The 21426-nt window shown below is 47.8% G+C and overlaps 1 pseudogene; it reads right to left on the bottom strand.

Moving 5' to 3' along the window:
- Nucleotides 1-21426, bottom strand: part of LOC143975918 (protein mono-ADP-ribosyltransferase PARP14-like) — a 173995-nt pseudogene that overhangs the window by 105591 nt on the left and 46978 nt on the right.

The raw sequence follows: 21426 nt of genomic DNA, 5'->3' as shown, positions 1-21426 counted from the left end.
AATGATTGGAAATGCTTACCAACGTCTTGATCCAATGTTGCATTAGTTAGATTAACAATGGCATCTGTACTTTCAAGAGTGATGTCACCAAATTTTATTTCCACAGAGGTGTCACCTACAACAACCTCACTCATAATGGAGGTCAACCCAAGGCCTTTGTGCTCACACCTGGAACTCTTCAGAAAAAGACATTGTATTAATAACATAACAATGGTCTCAGCGTCATTTAAAATGAACCATATGTGTTTTCCATAAATTCCTTATGTAATAAAAAAAAAGCATATACCGTATTTAAAAAACAAATTAAAGAAAAATCAAGCTTTTTAATAAAGGCACATACATCCAATGTAGACACAGCATTAGCAGAAAAAGGGCCCGATGGGAGTCCTTGTGGAATTGTGCACATATACCCAGGTATCTATACAGAAGTTATTATGAGAGATGCCTCCAGATGAATGTTGTGACAGAGGCCTCTGAGGATGATGCAGCATCTGTCTTTGCGTCAGAGGCCTGAGGACAAAATCAGCGGTCACAGCGGGATCCACCAACTGTGGTCTGACCAGCCTAGAATGGAACTCCTCACCAACCAGAACTGTAGCGTGCACTGGAACTCGGAGTCATGCCACGTACACACGACCGGACTTTCCAGCAGAAAAGGTCAGACGGAATCAGTCTGTCAGATATTCTGATCGTGTGTGGGCTTCATCTAAATTTTTTCTTCAAAAATTCAGACGGACCTAGAAATAGAACATGTTTCAAGTCTTTTTGATGGAATCAATTTCTATTGGGAAAACCGTTCGTCTGTATGTTGGTCTGACACTCTCTCCCTTCCCCGCAACACTCTCTCCCTCTCTCCCCCCTCCTGACGCCCTCTCCCCCCTCCCCACATCCTTTCCCTCTCCCCCCAACACTCTTCCTCCCCCCCCTCACACTCTCTATCTCTTCCTTTCCTCCCCACACTCACTCTCTCTCCCTCCTCCAACACTCTCCCCCTCCTCCCGACACTCTCTCCCTCTCCTCCCGACACTCTCTCCCTCTCCTCCCCCCCCGACACTCTCTCCCTCTCCTCCCCCGACACTCTCTCCCTCTCCTCCCCCTGACACTCTCTCCCCCGACACTCTCTCCCTCGACACTCTCTCTCCCTCTCTCCCCCGATACTTTCTCCCTCTCTTCCCCGACACTCTCTCTCCCTCTCTCCCCCGACACTCTCTCCCTCTCTCCCCCCGACACTCTCTCTCCCTCTCTCCCCCCGACACTGTCTCTCCCCCCCCCCCGACACTCTCTCCCTCTCCCCCGACACACTCTCCCTCTCGACATTCTCTTCCTCTCCCCCCGACACTCTCTCCCTCTCCCTCTCGACATTCTCTTCCTCTCTCCCTCTCCCCCCCGACACTCTCTCCCCCCTGACACTCTCTCCCTCTCTCTCCCCCGACACTCTGACTCTCTCACGCACACACTCTCTCTTGCTCTCTTTCCTAACTTCTTCTAGGGTTTCAAAGCCAATAAACAGATCAAGGAAGTGCATGTATTTACAGGCATTTAGAAATTCAGACCGTAGAGGGCAGCAGATCCTTACAACTATAAATATATCTAGCCAAGTGTAGCTAGCGTTAGCAAAAATACAGTAAACATCCTCTATTCCATTCCCCAATCACACCTGAGCGTAGCGTTTTCAGGCAGAAAGTTGCACGATTTTTGCTGCGATTTTAGGGGGTTTTGCCGGGATTTTGTGCAGGTCAAAAGGTCACCAATGTATTAGGAAGAAAAACGCCCAAATCTGCATAAAAAAAAAGTTCCAGAACTTGTTTGAGCTTCAGGTGTTTTTGGAGCTTCTGGCTTCAGGCATTTTAGAGTGGAGATGTGAACCAATAATAATAGATTTTTTCCCCTCCAGCTTTTTGTAGCTTCATGCTTCAAGCTACAAAATGCTCAGGTGTGAATGGGGCCTAATACTTAACTGAACCCAATCCAGCGACGTGCACATGAGAAGTTGCTGTTCTGGCTCTCTGCCTCCTCATTGGCTCAGAGACAGTAGCGGTAGCCGTTGTCAATAACAGCCAGTGAGGGAGCGAGGGCGAGGCAAAGCCCCACTGTCTGAGACAGCATGAGTACCCACCCTAGCTAGGGGGGTACTTGAATGGGGGAGATTATATATATATATATATATATATATATATATATATATATATATATATATATATAGGCCTTTAGAATCACTTTAAATCAAACCTATACTGACCAAGTGGAATGATTCTGACTAGCAAATCTTACAGCTTAAAGTCTAGTTAAGGGTAAAACGTATATTTTTAGTTTTGGATAGAGCGCAGAGATATCAGAACACCTGACAGTTTTTATTGCTGTCTATGCCCCCCTTAGGGAGATTCACCCTCTTTATTTGTCCTGTTTACCATTATCATTGAAAGTGAAAGCAAAAGAGAATCCAACATTTTGGGTTGTCCCCAATAAAGTAATAAAGGGGAAATCCTCCAATGGGGACACTAATTCTGGTGACCTTAGTTTGCAGGGATTTCCTCTCACTTCCTGTTTGATTATGGGACAGGAAGTGAAGGTAAATCTCTGCAATGGGACACAGATGGTGAAAAAAACAAACAAAAAAAAACTGACCGAAACAGGAGCATTCATGCAAGGAGAATAGGAGCTTCCCTATAATTACTGCCCTTGTCTTACTTATCTTGCTGACTTTGTCGGCCTGCATCCATAGTTAGATGCTGGACCAGGCATATTGCAGTGGAGCATGTTTTATGCTATGTACACAGGATCAGACATTCCGACAACAAAACCATGTTTTTTTTTTTCTGTCAGATATTGGCTCAAACTTGTCTTGCATAAACACAGTCACACAAATGTTGTCGGAAATTCCACGTACGGTACGTACAACAAGCCGAGAAAAATTAAGTTCAATAGCCAGTGCGGCTCTTCTGCTTGATCCCGACCATACGTGGACTTTTGTGCGTCAGCATTGTGTACACATGCTCAGAATTTCCGTCTTCTTGACGGAAAATTTGAGAACCTGCTCTCAAACAGTTGTTGTTGGAAATTCAGACAGCAAATGTCCGATGGAGCATATACACGGTCGGAATTTACGACAACAAGCTCACATCGAATATTTGTTGTTGGAAAATCCTATCATGCGTACGGCCCATTGGTTTTGCAGGATTATCCTAGGCTTTAACCAAAATCCCTGTGTCCCGTGGGTCCAGGACATGTCCCACTGCTGGTTTCTGGAATTTTTGGTCCAGCACCTGACTGCAGATGCTTGCTGGCAACGTTAGCAAGATGGGCGGGGGCGAGGGCAGTAATTGAGTGTGTTATCCCTGCATGCATTTCCTCCTGCAAGTGTGCACAGACATAACTGACCCAGTAAGTCCGCTGGGCTTTGTTATGAAAATCATGAGATGAGAGTTGGGAGATCCGAGGTGGATAATGGAACCTGTGGAATAACAATCAAATGAAAAAGATTCTTTGACACCGTGTCAGAACATCCAGGTCATGGGTGGGGGGCAGAAGGCAGTAGGAGCACATTTTGGATGTGGAGGGAGGAAAGAAGTCATTGGGACTGGATTGAACCATTGAACAGAGAGGAAGTAGATGTGCAGTGAGAGAAATTAAAGTGACTAGAAATAGGGATGCCGAACTGTTCGCCCAGCGGTCGTTTCGCGGCGAATTTTGCATGTTCGTGATTCGGTGGACTATTGCCGCTGTTCGCGGCGGACATATGTGTTTACAGTGTGAAAGAACTTTGACCCATGATAACACATCCATCATGGGGTACAGGACAGCTAATTGAGACATTTCAGCACATGGACAATTGGACATTCCCCCTACCTTATAAATAGACCTGATCTGGCGGCCATTTTACATTCTGTCTTATGTCACTATAGGGAGAGGTTGCTGTGTGGAGCAGGGAGAGACTGTAGTGACACAAATCACTAGCTATTAGGTCCACAAAAGTCCTTTTAAGGACTGGTATGGTATAGGTGTAGTACAGTATATACTGCTGTGCTGGTGATTGAAGCAGCCTGTCTTTTGTCAGTGCAGGGAGGGACAGTCAGTTTAATCACTAGCTATTACTATTAGGTCCACAAAGGTTCTTTTAAGGACTGGTATAAGTGTACAGTATATAGGGTTGTACACATATAAAATACTTTCTTCTAAATATAAAAAGAATATTATACTTGACTGCTGCCCTATTCTGCAGCAGTCTTTTATCAGTATCAAAATATAAAATCTGCGCTTGGTAAAAAATATTAAGATGAAAAAAGATTATTTGAAAAAACAGCAGCTGGACACAATAACCCAGATACTAGGCCCAATAACAAAAATGTGAATAATAGTGCAGCGCTTGCTAATAAGTGCATTTACATATAACTAGATGCAATAAAATAAATTTTCATAAAAGACCTTAGTGTTAGTGATTCCAAAGAATGAACATCAGTGACAAAGAATATTGAAAAATTGAAAGGTTATTAACCCAAAAAATTCCCAAAAAATTAATGCAAAAAAGTTTGTTAACCAAAAATTGTTGCTAAAAAAACAAAAGAGATTCAAAAAAAAGAAAGAAATTCAAAAAAGGTCCCCTGCCTTAAATGTGTGAAAGTGACTTTTCAAGGTCCCATACAAGTGAAAATAATTATTAAACATATGAGATATAGGTGAACAAAAAATAAAGCTGATCCCGTGTATCTCAGGTGAAGGTGCTTGACCACGTAAACTTTTTCACTTTTTCACAGCAGCAACTTCAAGTAAGTAATGCAGGCTTACCAGAATATCTATTAATGTGCACAAATACGAATTCCCAAACGATTCGAATTGGTCGAGACGGTTCCTCAGACGCTCCACAGTCACACGGACGACTCGAATCCTCTTTCCGGGCGGGAAGATGAAACACAGCCCCCACCTTCGGGTGTTCCGTGATCGAAGTCCGTTCCGGTCTGTTCGGAAGTCTCAAGGTGTCGTATCACCGAATGGATAAAAAGATAAATGCGCCCAATCGTGTGATAAAGTTTCAAACACGTAGAATTTATTTCTCAACCGAATACATGTTGGAAACTACGAATGACTCGATCGAGTCGCAAAAAAATAATCGTAACATAAAAAAGAAGAACAGTTTTGCTAGCAAAAGTATAAAACGAGTAAAAATAGCACGAGGTGTAAGCGTATCTACCCGACGATCGTTTCATCACAGTTTGACGTCATCAGGGGTACGCCCACACCCTCGTGCTAAAGCCTTTTATGTCCTATGGGTAAGGTAGGAAGCCTTGCCATAGGTGCAGACAGAAACGTCCGTTCATGATCAAATTAACCACCGAATGACCAATTTATTCGAACAAGTTCCCATCTATTGAAAAGGATGGAAAAGGTACTATAAATGATAGGGTGTCCCCCAACCAACAAATATATTCCAGCAAAACCTAGAACCATTCTGTTCGAATAAGGTTGGGATCCCCTCTTATTGTTTAGTAATAAAACGTTTTATCGTACATTAAAAAAATGTCTACTGAGCAGTGAAAACATTCGATCCAGATCGAAAACCCCCCTAGTTCTTCCAATGGCCACATACACTAGTAATGACCTATACCACACAATTTGACCACACATGTGTCACAAAAATTGGTGGCAGGTCCAAAAAAACGAAGCTAGTGGGTACGTATAGGTTAAGAACAGCCATCCCAAAAATCATAAAAATATACAAATATGATGTTGTAATGAAAGGCCTAAACAGCATTGACTACCCACCATTAACCATAGTCCACTCAAAAAACTTCATAGATAAAATATGTGCACTAAGTTTGAAAACATTACATTTTTTCCTTTTTTACAAAAGATGTGCAGATAATGTCACAAAAATTGTACAAAAATACAAACAATAGAATCATAAATAATATAATATGGTGAGTCCTCAGGGCATAAACTACGTGTATTAACTGCAAATAAGACATGCTGAAGAGGGGGGCATCAACCATTGTTAATGAAGCAGTTGATGTCCCACTCAATATTGAGTCCCCCAGGGATATGTGTCCCTAATTTGTGTATCCAATTAGTTTCCGCTCTTGAAATAGTACGCTTAGCGTTACTGCCGCGCCAATGCGGAATATATTTCTCTATAGCTAGAAAGGTGGTACCTCTTGGGTCACGGTTGTGTTTTAAATCATAATGTTTGCTAACATTGTGTTTATCAAAACCTTTGCAGATGTTGGTTATATGCTCCCCCAGACGCACGTGTAACATGCGTACTGTGCGACCCACATATTCTAAACAACATGGACACCTAAGCAGGTACACAACACACTTAGTGGTGCATGTGATAAATGTTCGAATAGGGTATGTGAGTCCCGTCCCCTGTGAGGTAAAATCAGCAAATCTCCTGCCCCGTAACGCATTTAGCTTGCAGGCTCTACATTTTCCACATGGGAAAAAACCTTTCAAGTCTCCAAAAAATGTAGGTCTTATAGGGGGATCAGGGACATTAGGAGCAATCATATTTCTCAAGCTGGTAGCACCCCTAAAGATCACATTTGGTCTGTCGGGTAACTCAGGACCCAAAATTCGATCATTTTTAATTATTGACCAGTGTTTCCGTAGGATTCTTTTAACAGCCCAGTGTTGATTAGAAAAAGTTGTAATTAAAGATACCCCATAATTGTCTATGCTACCAGTCCTAGATTGTTTATCGACTAACAATGATTGGCGATCTCTACTAATAACCTCCGTTATGATGGAATCAAGAGATTCACTATTGTAGCCCTTAACCAGGAATCTCTGCTTTAAAACTTGTGCCTCCCAGAGGAAATCATCATTAAAAGTGCAATTGCGCTTAAGGCGCAGAAATTGGCCTTTAGGGACAGCTGACAGCCAAGATTTATGATGGCAGGAATCTAACGGAATATAGCTATTCCTATACGTTTTCTTAAAAAACGTTGTAGTAGTTATGTTATTGTCCCTAATAGAGATGTTCAAATCCAAAAATTGGATGTTAGTAGGACTCAAGACATGACTGAGAACTATCCCACGGTCATTATTATTTAAATGGGACAGAAAAAGCTCTGCTGATAAACTATCTCCGTCCCAAATGAATAGAATATCATCGATTAACCTTTTCCAGGTCACCAATTCGGGAGGTTTGTTACTCAAGACAGTATCCTCCTCCCACTTTGCCATGAAGAGGTTGGCCATACTGGGAGCAAATTTACCTCCCATGGCCACCCCCCTCACTAGCAAAAAAATTCCCGTGTTGGTTGGACTGGTCTCAACCTCAAATCATTGAGATCTTTTATTACCAATAATGTACGATAAAAAGTTTTATTACTAAACAATAAGAGGGGATCCCAACCTTATTCGAAATGATCGAATTTTGGGTCCTGAGTTACCCGACAGACCAAATGTGATCTTTAGGGGTGCTACCAGCTTGAGAAATATGATTGCTCCTAATGTCCCTGATCCCCCTATAAGACCTAAATTTTTTGGAGACTTGAAAGGTTTTTTCCCATGTGGAAAATGTAGAGCCTGCAAGCTAAATGCGTTACGGGGCAGGAGATTTGCTGATTTTACCTCACAGGGGACGGGACTCACATACCCTATTCGAACATTTATCACATGCACCACTAAGTGTGTTGTGTACCTGCTTAGGTGTCCATGTTGTTTAGAATATGTGGGTCGCACAGTACGCATGTTACACGTGCGTCTGGGGGAGCATATAACCAACATCTGCAAAGGTTTTGATAAACACAATGTTAGCAAACATTATGATTTAAAACACAACCGTGACCCAAGAGGTACCACCTTTCTAGCTATAGAGAAATATATTCCGCATTGGCGCGGCAGTAACGCTAAGCGTACTATTTCAAGAGCGGAAACTAATTGGATACACAAATTAGGGACACATATCCCTGGGGGACTCAATATTGAGTGGGACATCAACTGCTTCATTAACAATGGTTGATGCCCCCCTCTTCAGCATGTCTTATTTGCAGTTAATACACGTAGTTTATGCCCTGAGGACTCACCATATTATATTATTTATGATTCTATTGTTTGTATTTTTGTACAATTTTTGTGACATTATCTGCACATCTTTTGTAAAAAAGGAAAAAATGTAATGTTTTCAAACTTAGTGCACATATTTTATCTATGAAGTTTTTTGAGTGGACTATGGTTAATGGTGGGTAGTCAATGCTGTTTAGGCCTTTCATTACAACATCATATTTGTATATTTTTATGATTTTTGGGATGGCTGTTCTTAACCTATACGTACCCACTAGCTTCGTTTTTTTGGACCTGCCACCAATTTTTGTGACACATGTGTGGTCAAATTGTGTGGTATAGGTCATTACTAGTGTATGTGGCCATTGGAAGAACTAGGGGGGTTTTCGATCTGGATCGAATGTTTTCACTGCTCAGTAGACATTTTTTTAATGTACGATAAAACGTTTTATTACTAAACAATAAGAGGGGATCCCAACCTTATTCGAACAGAATGGTTCTAGGTTTTGCTGGAATATATTTGTTGGTTGGGGGACACCCTATCATTTATAGTACCTTTTCCATCCTTTTCAATAGATGGGAACTTGTTCGAATAAATTGGTCATTCGGTGGTTAATTTGATCATGAACGGACGTTTCTGTCTGCACCTATGGCAAGGCTTCCTACCTTACCCATAGGACATAAAAGGCTTTAGCACGAGGGTGTGGGCGTACCCCTGATGACGTCAAACTGTGATGAAACGATCGTCGGGTAGATACGCTTACACCTCGTGCTATTTTTACTCGTTTTATACTTTTGCTAGCAAAACTGTTCTTCTTTTTTATGTTACGATTATTTTTTTGCGACTCGATCGAGTCATTCGTAGTTTCCAACATGTATTCGGTTGAGAAATAAATTCTACGTGTTTGAAACTTTATCACACGATTGGGCGCATTTATCTTTTTATCCATTCGGTGATACGACACCTTGAGACTTCCGAACAGACCGGAACGGACTTCGATCACGGAACACCCGAAGGTGTGGGCTGTGTTTCATCTTCCCGCCCGGAAAGAGGATTCGAGTCGTCCGTGTGACTGTGGAGCGTCTGAGGAACTGTCTCGACCAATTCGAATCGTTTGGGAATTCGTATTTGTGCACATTAATAGATATTCTGGTAAGCCTGCATTACTTACTTGAAGTTGCTGCTGTGAAAAAGTGAAAAAGTTTACGTGGTCAAGCACCTTCACCTGAGATACACGGGATCAGCTTTATTTTTTGTTCACCTATATCTCATATGTTTAATAATTATTTTCACTTGTATGGGACCTTGAAAAGTCACTTTCACACATTTAAGGCAGGGGACCTTTTTTGAATTTCTTTCTTTTTTTTGAATCTCTTTTGTTTTTTTAGCAACAATTTTTGGTTAACAAACTTTTTAGCATTAATTTTTTGGGAATTTTTTGGGTTAATAACCTTTCAATTTTTCAATATTCTTTGTCACTGATGTTCATTCTTTGGAATCACTAACACTAAGGTCTTTTATGAAAATTTATTTTATAGTGAGGCCCGGAACGAACAAAAGAGAAACAAAATAGTGCAGGGCCGGGCATGACTATGTGGAATAGGGAGACAACAAAGGGTTAAAAAGTGTGAGAGGTCTTAAGGGGGAGGAGTTAAGCAATAAAGGAATTTGAGGGGGAGGAGAGTTTATTTAAAGGGGAGGCGGGGACTTCCGGGCACAGTCAGTGAGAGAGACAGAAGGAGGCCGTTTTTTCACAGGCTGCTCCTCTGTCTGAACTACACGGAGGCCGCTTTGATCACGGCGCGGTGGCGGGCTGCAGCGACGAGCGGGGGGACTGAGTGGCGTCCATGCGGCGGTGCGGTGTGGGAATCGTGCGGAGGAGGCAGCGCCACGGAGGTAGGTTCGTTTATGCGCTCGGCGGCCGGTGCACGAGGCGTTTCTTGCCCCTGCTTCTCTCCCCCAGCGGCGAGCAGCGCCACTTCGGTGCCCCCCCTCCCCCCCCCCCTTATTTTACCGGTCCGTGACCCATAGGCTAGTAGCACACGGGGGTTTAGCCCCCATGAGAAAAAAAAAAAAAAAAAAAAAAAAAAATCCTTGTCGCTGGGGGAGCGGGGGGTGGGGCGGTGGGCCGTATGGCGCCCGTTCCCTGGCAGCGGCGCGGGCCGGTGGTAGATGGCGTCCCCCCCCCCCCCCCTTTTAACAGCGCCAGCCAGGGGGGTGGGCCAGCGGGGTGGGTGCTGGTTTTTCCCTGCGCACAGGGCCTGTGGGACGCGAAGCATGGGGGAGGACGGCGGGGCGGCCCACCTGTAGTTGGCACACGCGGGGCTTGTGCTGCGGTGGGCGGATCCACCGAACGGAAGAGGCCCGCTATGCAGCTGGGAATCTACGGCCCCCAGGCATGCTGCACCTGGGAGGCTGCTTCCACCTATGGGCCCAGCTCATGAGGTGAGGTCGGGGGAGGGACGGTCCGGTTTGCCGGACGATGAGCAGCCGTGGGATCTCGCATCGTTGGAGTGGCAGGAGCAGCGGCTGTGGGGCCCTACCCGTCAGCTAGGTACGATGGTACATTGTCTCACGTTGAGTTCTTGATGCTCTTTGGCAGTGGCTGGGAGTGGGGAATTGGGGGTGCTAGGCTGCGGGCACGTACGGATGCAACGGTTGTCCCCGGGGCGTCGGGCGTTTTCGCCTGGCACTTTTGGGACGGTGGGGAAACTGCGCAGTGTTGGGGGGGTTGGTAGGACCTGTTTGTGGGCCCCTGTGGGTAAACCCAGGGGTTGCCGGGGGATGAGAGTAGACTGGGCGTGCCCCCCCCCCCCACCCCTCGGCCTTGACAAGGCCCCCTGCCAAGCGTCCTGGTAGGCAGGTTGGTGCAATGTGCGGGGTGCAGGGGGGGGCCCGGGTGGGTTATGTTTGCAGTGGCCACGTAAAGGGTTTTCCCGATGCTCCGAGGGGCTGTTGGGAGCCCATTTACGGCAGGGCTTCGGATCCAGCACGGTGGGGGTGAGTATGGGGGAGTTATTCTGTTGCTGCACCTTGGAGATTGCGGGTCGTTGTGCCTTGGCTGCCGGCGTTTGCTATGTGACGAGCGCAAGGTCCAGGGACGACGGGCACCTTGCTCGGCTCTTGCCGGTTACACTGCGGCCATTGGGGGGGGGCACATTAGTTTACGGAGGGGGTCTGCTGGGCTGCAGTATGGTACTTCCTTTCAACGGGCAGGGGGTGGTTCGTCGATCTCTCTGGGGGGATGGCGGGATATCGGCCTACGTGGGCGCTTGGGGTTTTAGACGTGGGGCCCCCCGCGGCAGTTTTTCTGCAAGGGGGTGGGGGGCTGGGGAGACACCCGCCTCGGTGTTTATATGGGTGCTACGGTGGATTGGGGGGTTACGGCTGTCCGGGGCGGGAGGGCATCTGCTGTGGGGGTTCTTATCCCCTGTCCCGGCCTGTGTCGAGGAGTTGGCGAACAGGGGGGATGGTGACAGTGGGGAGAAGGGGAAATATGCCGCCTTTTCCAAACTAGGTACCCTGATTGGGGGGGCGGTGGGCTGTTGGCTTCTGGGTGGGTAGAAGGTTTCTTGGGCTGCCGTGTTCCCTGGCGGGGGTGCCGTTTGTGGTGCAGTATTTCCGGTCTGCTCCGAAACACATCTGGGGGGTTTTTCGGCGAAAATGGAGAGGGTGGGGCATGGGGGAGGGCCCCGGTTAAGCTGTTCAATACAAAACAAAAAAAAAAAAAAAAAAAAAAAATAAAGAATGGAATTAATGTGGTGGGATTTGGTTTGTTCGCATATGGGGGTGGTCCCGGAAGGGGAATCGAGGGAGGTTAGTCTTATGCCCCCCATTCTCGTTTCCCAGCTGGGATTCGGTTACTGTGGCGAGGGACCCCTAAGCTGGTTCGGTGTCTGATTCTTCCTTGCAGTTGCTGACAGGTGGGTTAGCGCTATGGAGAGGAACATTCGGGGCTTCGCCGGATGTCGAGGTAGTTTTTGCCTTGTTCTTCGGGGATGCTGGGGCAAGGGACCCGTACAGGAAAGGGGGTCTGGACGGGGGGGTTGCTCTATGCCTTGCAAGCTGTTTTCGTGGGTTAGTCACGGTGGGGTGGGTGGTTTAGAGTATGTTGGGGCCTGTTTCTGTCATCCGCTATTGGATGCCTTTCTGGGCGTGGGGATACCGATCTCGAAAGGGGGGTGCGATTCTCCTGTCTATGTTACGGCACTTTGCAAGTGGGTTCGGGGTGCCATGGGTGGCGGTTATGTAGACTGAGGGCTCGAGGGCAGATGTTAATTTTCTGGGGGCATCTGGGTTGCCCCGGATCCTCGAATGGAGGTGGTTGGGATTGAGATTCGGGGATGTTGGGTCAGCGGGGTTTGTTTGGGGTTATTACAGTCGTTACTGGGCGGGGGTTTTTTACTTTTGCGGGTCGCGTCAGTCCGCGTGCGGGGATTTCTGCCGACGGCTGGCGGTGGCAGCTGCTGGGGTGCAGGCCCAGGCCCGATTTATAAGGTTTTCTAAGGCATACAACGGGGACCGGACTGTTGGGCGCACGTGTTGGTGGAGTATCGGGGGCGATCGGGTTGGGCGGGACCGGGGAGTGAGCTGATATTAATTGGTTTGCAGGGTCCCAGCTATGGAGTTGTGAGGGGGACGTGTAGGACCTTGAAGAGTGGGTGGCAGAGTGACCCTGTGTGCGGTACAGGTTGCCTACCGCATGCCCACGTCCTAACAGATGGCGGTGCGGTTGCGGCACCATTTTCGTTTGGGCATTGCATGCAGTTGACCACTGTTCTGGATGCTGCACGCCTCCTGGGAAGTGTCCATACTCTGTTGGTTTTCCTGTCTCGGTTTTTAGTGGGCCGAGTTCGGGAGCTAGCTCCATCTGCAGAGCAGGGGGGGTTCCCGGGGGGGGGTGAGTGGTTCGGCCGGGTGGCTTGCAACGGGGTGAGGAGTGAATGGATGGTTTTTGTATGGCTTGCTGGGGGCTGTGTTGGTTGGGTCAGAGGTCAGACTGTGGGGTGGGGTATTTCCTTCAGTGCACATGCAGGTGTGGGGGGGGCGGTGTCCGCCGTTGGGCGGCAAATGGATGGTTTTGGCTGTGTTCATCCGCTTTGGGGTCAGATGGACGTCACGGATGGAGGGTTGGGAGCCACACGAGTTTATAGGACTTCGGAGGTGTCACATGCATGCGGACCCTTGGTTGCCATTGGCTTTGCGTTCTTGGGACATGGGGGCCATTGGGGTTCCATGTGTTCCTTGACTTAAAAAAAAAAAAAAAAAAAAAAAAAAATAAAAAAATAAAATAACAATTTTATGCAGCTGATGTACATAGCTTTTGGCGCCATTTGAGTGGGGCCTGGGGGGGTGATGATGGAATCTTTGAGTGTGCAGTTTGTAGGGGGGGTGGGCCATTCTAGTTGCGCGACGGGGGGTGCCGGAGTGTCCACGTCCAGTCGTGGTAGTTATCGGAAAAGCCTTAGGGCGGTGGGGGTGGAACTGTATGGGCAACCACAGGGGTGCCTGGGGTGGGGCTACATGAGGTGGCGGTAATGAGGGTGGCACGGTGAGAAGCTAGGTATGTCCGCACTCGAGTTTGCCTACATATTGTTACACATTTGGGAGTGGGCGTGGTACGGAGTTGGAGGTAGCTGTCTAAGAGTTGGCTCTGCTTTAGTTGTGGAATGGGGTTCTACGTTGGTGTTATCCTGGTTTTGTACATTCTGTCCTTTCAGAGGAAGTGCAAATCTGCCTTGTCTGGATATTGGGGCATCTCTTTGTCTGTGGGTGCTACATTTGTTTGTCGTGCTGTCCTTTCAGATGAAGTGCACTTACGCCTTGTCTGGAGGTAGGGGCATCCCTATGTCTGTTGGTGCTACCCTTGTTTGTCGTACCGCTCGTTCAGATGCAGTGCACATACGCCTGGTCTGGTTATGGGGCATCCCTATGTCTGTTGGTGCTACCCCCTTTGTTTGTCGTTCTGTCCTTTCAGATGCAGTGCACATACGCCTGGTCTGGTTGTGGCAGCTTCCCTATGTCTGTTGGTGCTACCCCCTTTGTTTGTCGTGCTGTCCTGTCAGATGAAGTGCGCATGCGCCTTGTCTGGATATGGCGGCATCCCTAGGTCTGTTGGTACTACCCCCTTTGTTTGTCGTTCTGTCCTTTCAGATGAAGTGCACATACGCCTTGTCTGGTCGTGGGGACATCCCCGTGTCTTTGTTGATACCCTTGTTTGTTGTTCTGTCCTGTCGGATGAAGTGCGCATACGCCTTGTCTGGCTATTGAGGCATCCCTAGGTTATTGGGGGGCCAGGTGGGCGGAGGATGGATCAGATGGCAGGCGGCTGGGTGTTTCTCGGGAGGAGGCGGTGTGTATCCACTGGATGGGGACCCCTGGGATGGTGTGGAACAGGGTGGTACCGGAGGTGCAACATTAAGCTTGGCTCGGTCGGGCACCTGGACGTTCTGGTTCTCCGGGTGGGAGAGGATGTTTAGGGGTCAGTCTCATCGGGGGGGGTAAGCTCGGCTGTTAAGTCGGACGGTGGCACTCCGCTCAACTTTTCCCTGCCGGGTTCATGGGTGGTCCGGCATTGTTGCCCGGACTACAAGATTTGGGCATTAGCAGTGGGAAAATATAATAAAGCCTGTATGTGGTAAAAGGTTGTGGGTGAGTGGTGTCGTGTACGGGGGTTTGGGCTGTTATACACATGGAGTTGGAGCCTAAGGTGGGTATGTTTTCAACGAAGGGATTCATCTCTCAGCTGGGGGTATTGACCGGTGGGCGCTGGGTCTTTAGGAGGAGATTCGGCGGGCCCTGCGGGTGTGGAGGGGCCCTTAAGGGTAAGGGGTCACCCTTGCGGGCTGTGGCGGTGTCTTTGGTCTTTGATGGTGGCAAAATCATACGTGATGGAAGTGGTGGGGGGCTCATCGGTAGTATGTGCCCCTCTGGTTTATTCCAGTGGAACGGTGTCTGCTGGACTACGGTAATGGTTGCACTGCGGGAAGGGGGTTGTCTCCAAACTGATCATTCGGCTGGAGGCCTGTTATGGTGAAAAAGGTCCCGCAGTGTAGTGGTGGAAAGTGTTAAGTTTGGGGTACCATCAGAGACCAATAGACTGGTATTTAAAAGTTGTCGTTACAAAGGTTATATGATAAAATTGGAAAATATTTAATAGTTGGTTAATAATAAAAAGGCTGCTATGGCCAATTTTATACTCCAAACTCCTGTGTGGTCTCATTATTTTATGGGGGTAAAAGAAAAGGGGATTGGGGTAGTATGTGTGGTCCAAGGACAGTAAAGAAGGTTGGGGATATCTAGACTACAATAGTCAAGTGAGGCCCGGAACGAACAAAAGAGAAACAAAATAGTGCAGGGCCGGGCATGACTATGTGGAATAGGGAGACAACAAAGGGTTAAAAAGTGTGAGAGGTCTTAAGGGGGAGGAGTTAAGCAATAAAGGAATTTGAGGGGGAGGAGAGTTTATTTAAAGGGGAGGCGGGGACTTCCGGGCACAGTCAGTGAGAGAGACAGAAGGAGGCCGTTTTTCCCACCCACCCTCCCTGTGTTTCTGTTGTGTGTTGTCTGTTTGTTTCCTTTTATTTCAGGAACCATGGACTTGGGTCGTCATAGCAGCTGTGTAACGGCGGTGTCTTTGGTCTTTGATGGTGGCAAAATCATACGTGATGGAAGTGGTGGGGGGCTCATCGGTAGTATGTGCCCCTCTGGTTTATTCCAGTGGAACGGTGTCTGCTGGACTACGGTAATGGTTGCACTGCGGGAAGGGGGTTGTCTCCAAACTGATCATTCGGCTGGAGGCCTGTTATGGTGAAAAAGGTCCCGCAGTGTAGTGGTGGAAAGTGTTAAGTTTGGGGTACCATCAGAGACCAATAGACTGGTATTTAAAAGTTGTCGTTACAAAGGTTATATGATAAAATTGGAAAATATTTAATAGTTGGTTAATAATAAAAAGGCTGCTATGGCCAATTTTATACTCCAAACTCCTGTGTGGTCTCATTATTTTATGGGGGTAAAAGAAAAGGGGATTGGGGTAGTATGTGTGGTCCAAGGACAGTAAAGAAGGTTGGGGATATCTAGACTACAATAGTCATGCATCTAGTTATATGTAAATGCACTTATTAGCAAGCGCTGCACTATTATTCACAGTCTTTTATCAGTGTAGGGACTGAGGTACAATCTGAAAATCACTAGCTACTAGGTCCACAAAGGTCCTTGTAAGGACTGGTATAGGTGTACAATATATAGGGTTGTGGTGCACTGCTGTAGATTACTGCCCTATTCTGCACCAGTCCTTTATCAGTGAAGGGAATGAGGGACAGTCTCCAAATCACTAGCTACTAGGTCCAGAAAGGTCCTTGGAAGGACTGGTATAGGTGTACAATATATAGGGTGCTGCTGCAGGGCTGTGCTGCAGATTACTGCCCTATTCTACAGCAGTCCTTTATCAGTGTATGGACTGAGGTACAGTCTGCAAATCACTAGCTACCAGGTCCACAAAGGTCTTTGTAAGGACTGGCATAGGTGTACAATATATAGGGTCCTGGTACAGGGCTGTGCTGCAGATTACTGCCCTATTCTGCAGCAGTCCTTTATCAGTGTAGGGACTTAGTTACAGTCTGCAAATCACTAGCTACTACGTCCACAAAGGTCCTTGTAAGGACTGGTATAGGTGTACTATTTGGTGTGCAGTATATAGGTGTGTAATACATGTATAAAATACTTGCACATATAGAAAGCATAGTATAGTGCATTTTCACAGTGCAGCATTGTGACTGCTGACTGGTTCTGCAGCGATACTACAAAGAGTGACAAACGCAATAAAAAAATAAGTATTATAACTGGTGTGATAGACCAGTGGCCCCCAAATAAAACAGATTGAAGCGGGGTGTTATATACCTTCTTCCACATACATACTGCACTTCTCTAGAGACTTTTGTCACAGGGTCATTTAAAAAATGACAGGCAGAGGAAGAGGCAGGCCCTTCCACAGGGGTGGTAGGGGTAGGGCAGGAGCAACAGACTTGAGCCAAAGTGGCAAATCGCAGAAGGTGCGTGCGATTACATCAAAGGACACACCAGACTTTGTTGAGTGGCTCACTCAGCCTTACTCTTCTGCACCCTCCTCATCCTCTCGATCTGCACCCTCTTCTTCACTCTCTGCTATGTGCACCCCAAAGACGCTTGAGTCACAGGAATTATTTTCTGATCCATATCAAGACATTTCCGATGCGCAGCCACTCTTGGCATTGGAGGAGGTAGCAACAACTGCCACTCAGCAGTCTAACAACAGTACCCAGATCAGCCCAAGGAGCAGGTTTGTCCCCGCTGTTGCTGCCTACTCCGAGATCTCTAATTATAGCGGTGGGGAAGGTGACGTCGATGATGATGTGTCTAGTGATGAGGAAGAGGAGGGGAGTTCAGAGGGAGATATGGACCAGCAGATAGGGAGGAGAAGCAGGAAGAACTTAGATTGCACAGGAGGGACAAACCAGAATGCAAATGTATCAGGAGCGAGGCATCAACCATGTACGGTCACATCTGGCGCTCCCAGGACGCCGGCACATGGCTCTGCAGTGTGGGCTTTTTTTAATGTGTCCGCTGCTGACAATAGTGTTGCCATCTACAATCTTTGCAGTCAACGCATAAGTCGCGGTAAGCCCAACACTCACCTAGGGACGACCGCCTTAAGAAGGCACATGAGCTGCCATCACCGAGCCCAGTGGGAGCAACGGAACACACAAAGACACACTCCAGGCTCTCACCGTCCAGCCTCGTCTTCTACTTCTCCTTCTCCTCTCTCCTCACAATTGTCCTCAACTCCACCTTCCATCATGCCAAGCTCACATTTTTCTGGAAAAAGGCAGGCTTCCGTGGGCCAAATGTTCGAGCGTAAAAAAATGATGGTGCCGGATAACCCTCTTGCCCAACGGTTGATGGCTGGCTTGTCAGAACTGATAGCCCGCCAACTACTGCCATATAAACTGGTGGACTCGGAGGCATTTTGAAAATTTGTGGCCATTGGAACACAATAATGGAAGGTCCCAGGAAGGAAGTATTTCTCACAGAAGTGCAACCCAGAGCTATATGGCCATGTTCAGCGGCAAGTGAATGTATCTCTGGCACACAGTGTCGGTGCCAAGATACATCTGACCACAGACACGTGGTCTAACAAACATGGGCAGGGAAGGTATATCACTTTTACTGCCCACTGGGTGAACATTCTGATGACCATCAAGCATGTAACCCGTGGCACCCGTGTAGATTTGGTTTTACCACCACAGATTGCATGAAGGCCTGGCTCTTCTTCTCCTCCTCCTCCTACTCCATCCTCCTCCCTCTCCTCCTCGGCTGACTCCTCCTTTTCCGCTGCTAGCGTCTCTTCCGCTGCGCCACCCAAGCTCCCCAGAACCTATTCGACATGCCAGGTGAGACGTTGCCACGCCGTGCTGCGTCTGTTGTGCCTGGAAGCCAAGAGCCACACTGGCCCGGCACTCCTTTCAGCTTTGCGTTCACAGGCAGATCAGTGGCTAACACCGCTCAATTTGACAGTTGGTAAAGTGGTGTGTGACAACGGTGCCAATCTGCTTAGCGCATTGAAACAGGGCAAAACTCTGCACATGCCATGCATGGCACACGTCTTAAACTTGGTCGTGCAGTGATTCGTTGTCAAATACCCTGGGGTCCAGGACATCTTGCGGCAGGCAAGAAAAATCTCTGCCCATTTCAGAAGATCTTACACGGCCATGGCTCGCCTTGCTGACATTCAGTGGCGACACAATCTGCCGGTCAGATGTCTTATTTGCGATTGCCCGACGCGATAGAACTCAACCTTCTATATGCTTGATAGGCTGCTCCAGCAGAAACGTGCAGTTAACGTCTACCTGTATGAACTCTGCGGCAGAACAGGTTCTGGGGAGCTGGGTTTTTTCACTGCGCCAGTGGCTGCTCCTGCGCAACGCATGCAGACTTCTGCGGCCAATTGAGATCACCAAACTGGTCAGTTATGGCGCCATCAGTGAAATGGTACCTTATGCCTTTTTTATGGAGCGTGCATTGCGTTGTGTCATTGATCAAGCCGTGGAGGAGCAGGAGTGGGAAGATGAGGATGCAATGCTGGATGAATTCCCAGGGGGGGGCTACTCTATCTGAGACAAGTCAACAACAGGAGTCTGAAGAGGAGTCAGAGGAGGATGGTGCCAGAGCGGATGAGGAGGAGCAAGAAGAGCATGCTTTAAACCTTTCTGGGGTCCCTGTTGTTGTGCGTGGATGGGGAGAGGAGAACGAGGAGGACGACATTATCCTGGATGATGAGCAGGAGCCTGGCCACCACACCACTTCCAGTTTAGTGCAAATGGGGGCCTTCATGCTCCAGTGTTTTAACAGGGACCCCCGTATAAAAAGCATAAGGGTCAAGGACCAGTACTGGGTGGCAACTTACTTAGACCCCCGGTAAAAACACAAAATGGTGTAAATTTACCACCGTCACAGAGGACTGTCAGGATGGAGCACTTCCAGGCCTTGCTTCGAGAAATGCTGCATTCTGCTTTTGTGTGCGCTGGCAGAGGAGCAATTCCCACTCCCAGAGAAAGAGTTGCGGGTACCAATCCAACAGCGTTTGCTAGAAGAGGGCGGTTTGAAGATGTGTTGGTGACTTCTGATATGAGGTCATTCTTTCAGCTGACGCATCGACAGGTGTCATCCGGATCCAGCATCAGGGAACGCCTAGACCGACAGGTGTCGGGTTAACGGCCGATGTGGACACTCTGAGAAGTGATGAACCCCTGGACTACTGGGTGGGCAGGCTTGACCTCTGGCCAGAGCTTGCCCAATTTGCAGTGGAACTGTTGGCTTGCCCCTCCTCCAGTGTCCTGTCCGAAAGGACGTTCAGTGCAGCGGGGGGATCGTGACCGATAAGCGCACTCGCCTAGCTCACGACAGTGTTGACTACCTCACATTTCTAAAAATGAATGAGGCATGGATCTCGGAGGAATTCAACACATGTGACCAGTAGACCATGTATATCTCTATAAACAATTTATTTAATGGAGCACACAGACCTTTTTTCTACATTTGGCTCATTTCCTTGTACAAAAAAAGCACACCGTACTATATGCCCGTACCCTCCTGTTTGAAGTGGTTGAGCGGTGTCATATTTTTGGGCCCAGCAGTGAGTTGCTGGTATCAGTGCTGCTGTCAGTGCTCTATATCACAATGCTGGTGTCAGTGCACTCTATCTCAGTGCTGGTCTCAGTGCTCTCTATCATGGTGCTGGTGTCAGTGCTCTCTATCATGGTGCTGGTGTCAGTGCTCTCTATCACGGTGCTGGTGTGGTGTCAGTGCTCTCTATCACAGTGCTGGTGTGGTGTCAGTGCTCTCTATCACAGTGCTGGTGTCAGTGCTCTCTATCACGGTGCTGGTGTCAGTGCTCTCTATCAAGGGGCTGTTGTCAGTGCACTCTATAACAGTGCTGGTGTCAGTGCTCTCTATCTCGGTGCTGGTGTCAGTGCTCTATATTACAGTGCTGGTGTCAGTGATCTATATCACGGTGCTGGTGTCAGTGCTCTCTATCTCGGTGCTGGTGTCAGTGCTCTCTATCACGGTGCTGGTGTGGTGTCAGTGCTCTCTATCACGGTGCTGGTGTCAGTGCTCTCTATCTCAGCGCTGGTGTCAGTGCTCTCTATCACGGTGCTGGTGTCAGTGCTCTCTATCTCGGTGCTGGTGTCAGTGCTCTCACGGTGCTGGTGTGCTCAGTCTCTATCACGGTGCTGAAGTTAGTGCTCAGTCTCTATCGCGGTGCTGGTTTCAGACAATGAGGGAGATAGCAGCGGAGAAGCCAATCAGCAGGCAGTGCCAGCACCATGGCTGAGAATCAGCACTGGACTGGCACTTCCGGACCACCGCAGTGGAGCCCTGCATAGGTGGGGGTAAGGGCCGGGCAGAGGGGGCACACTGGGACACTGGCACAGGACTGCGCTGCCCTGACTGTGGCACTGATCATCTCCTGCACCCCCTTCATAGCCTGGCCTGACCTTGCCTCTCCTCCATGACCTTCATGCGCTCCTGAATTGTCAAAATTCCACAGATAAAAAAAGAATGCTTGTCGTTGTCGATCCCAGATTCACTTAATACTTTTGTTATGTCAGTGTCCATGTGGTGGGACTATGTGTACACAGCTAGTAAGTATTTTTGTGGCTGAAAATATGACCTGGGGGTTTTTAAGGTTCGCCTGCCATTAAAGCTAGCTTCTTGGCCCATTGCTTAACAAGCTTTTTCTTCCTACGGAACTCAAATTGGCAGATTGTTTTCCAAATTCACTTTTAAAAGTTGGAATTTGTTAGAAAATTAACAAATGAAACTAAATTTTATTGTAAACTAAATTAAATTAAAAAAAAATAATCAAATTCCGAAACCAAACCAAATAA

This window comes from Lithobates pipiens, unplaced genomic scaffold (assembly GCF_037356315.1).
Source record: "Lithobates pipiens isolate NorthernLeopardFrog02 unplaced genomic scaffold, aLitPip1_a1.2 Scaffold_13, whole genome shotgun sequence".
NCBI lineage: Eukaryota > Metazoa > Chordata > Amphibia > Anura > Ranidae > Lithobates > Lithobates pipiens.
This window is presented reverse-complemented; position numbering and strand designations above follow the sequence as displayed.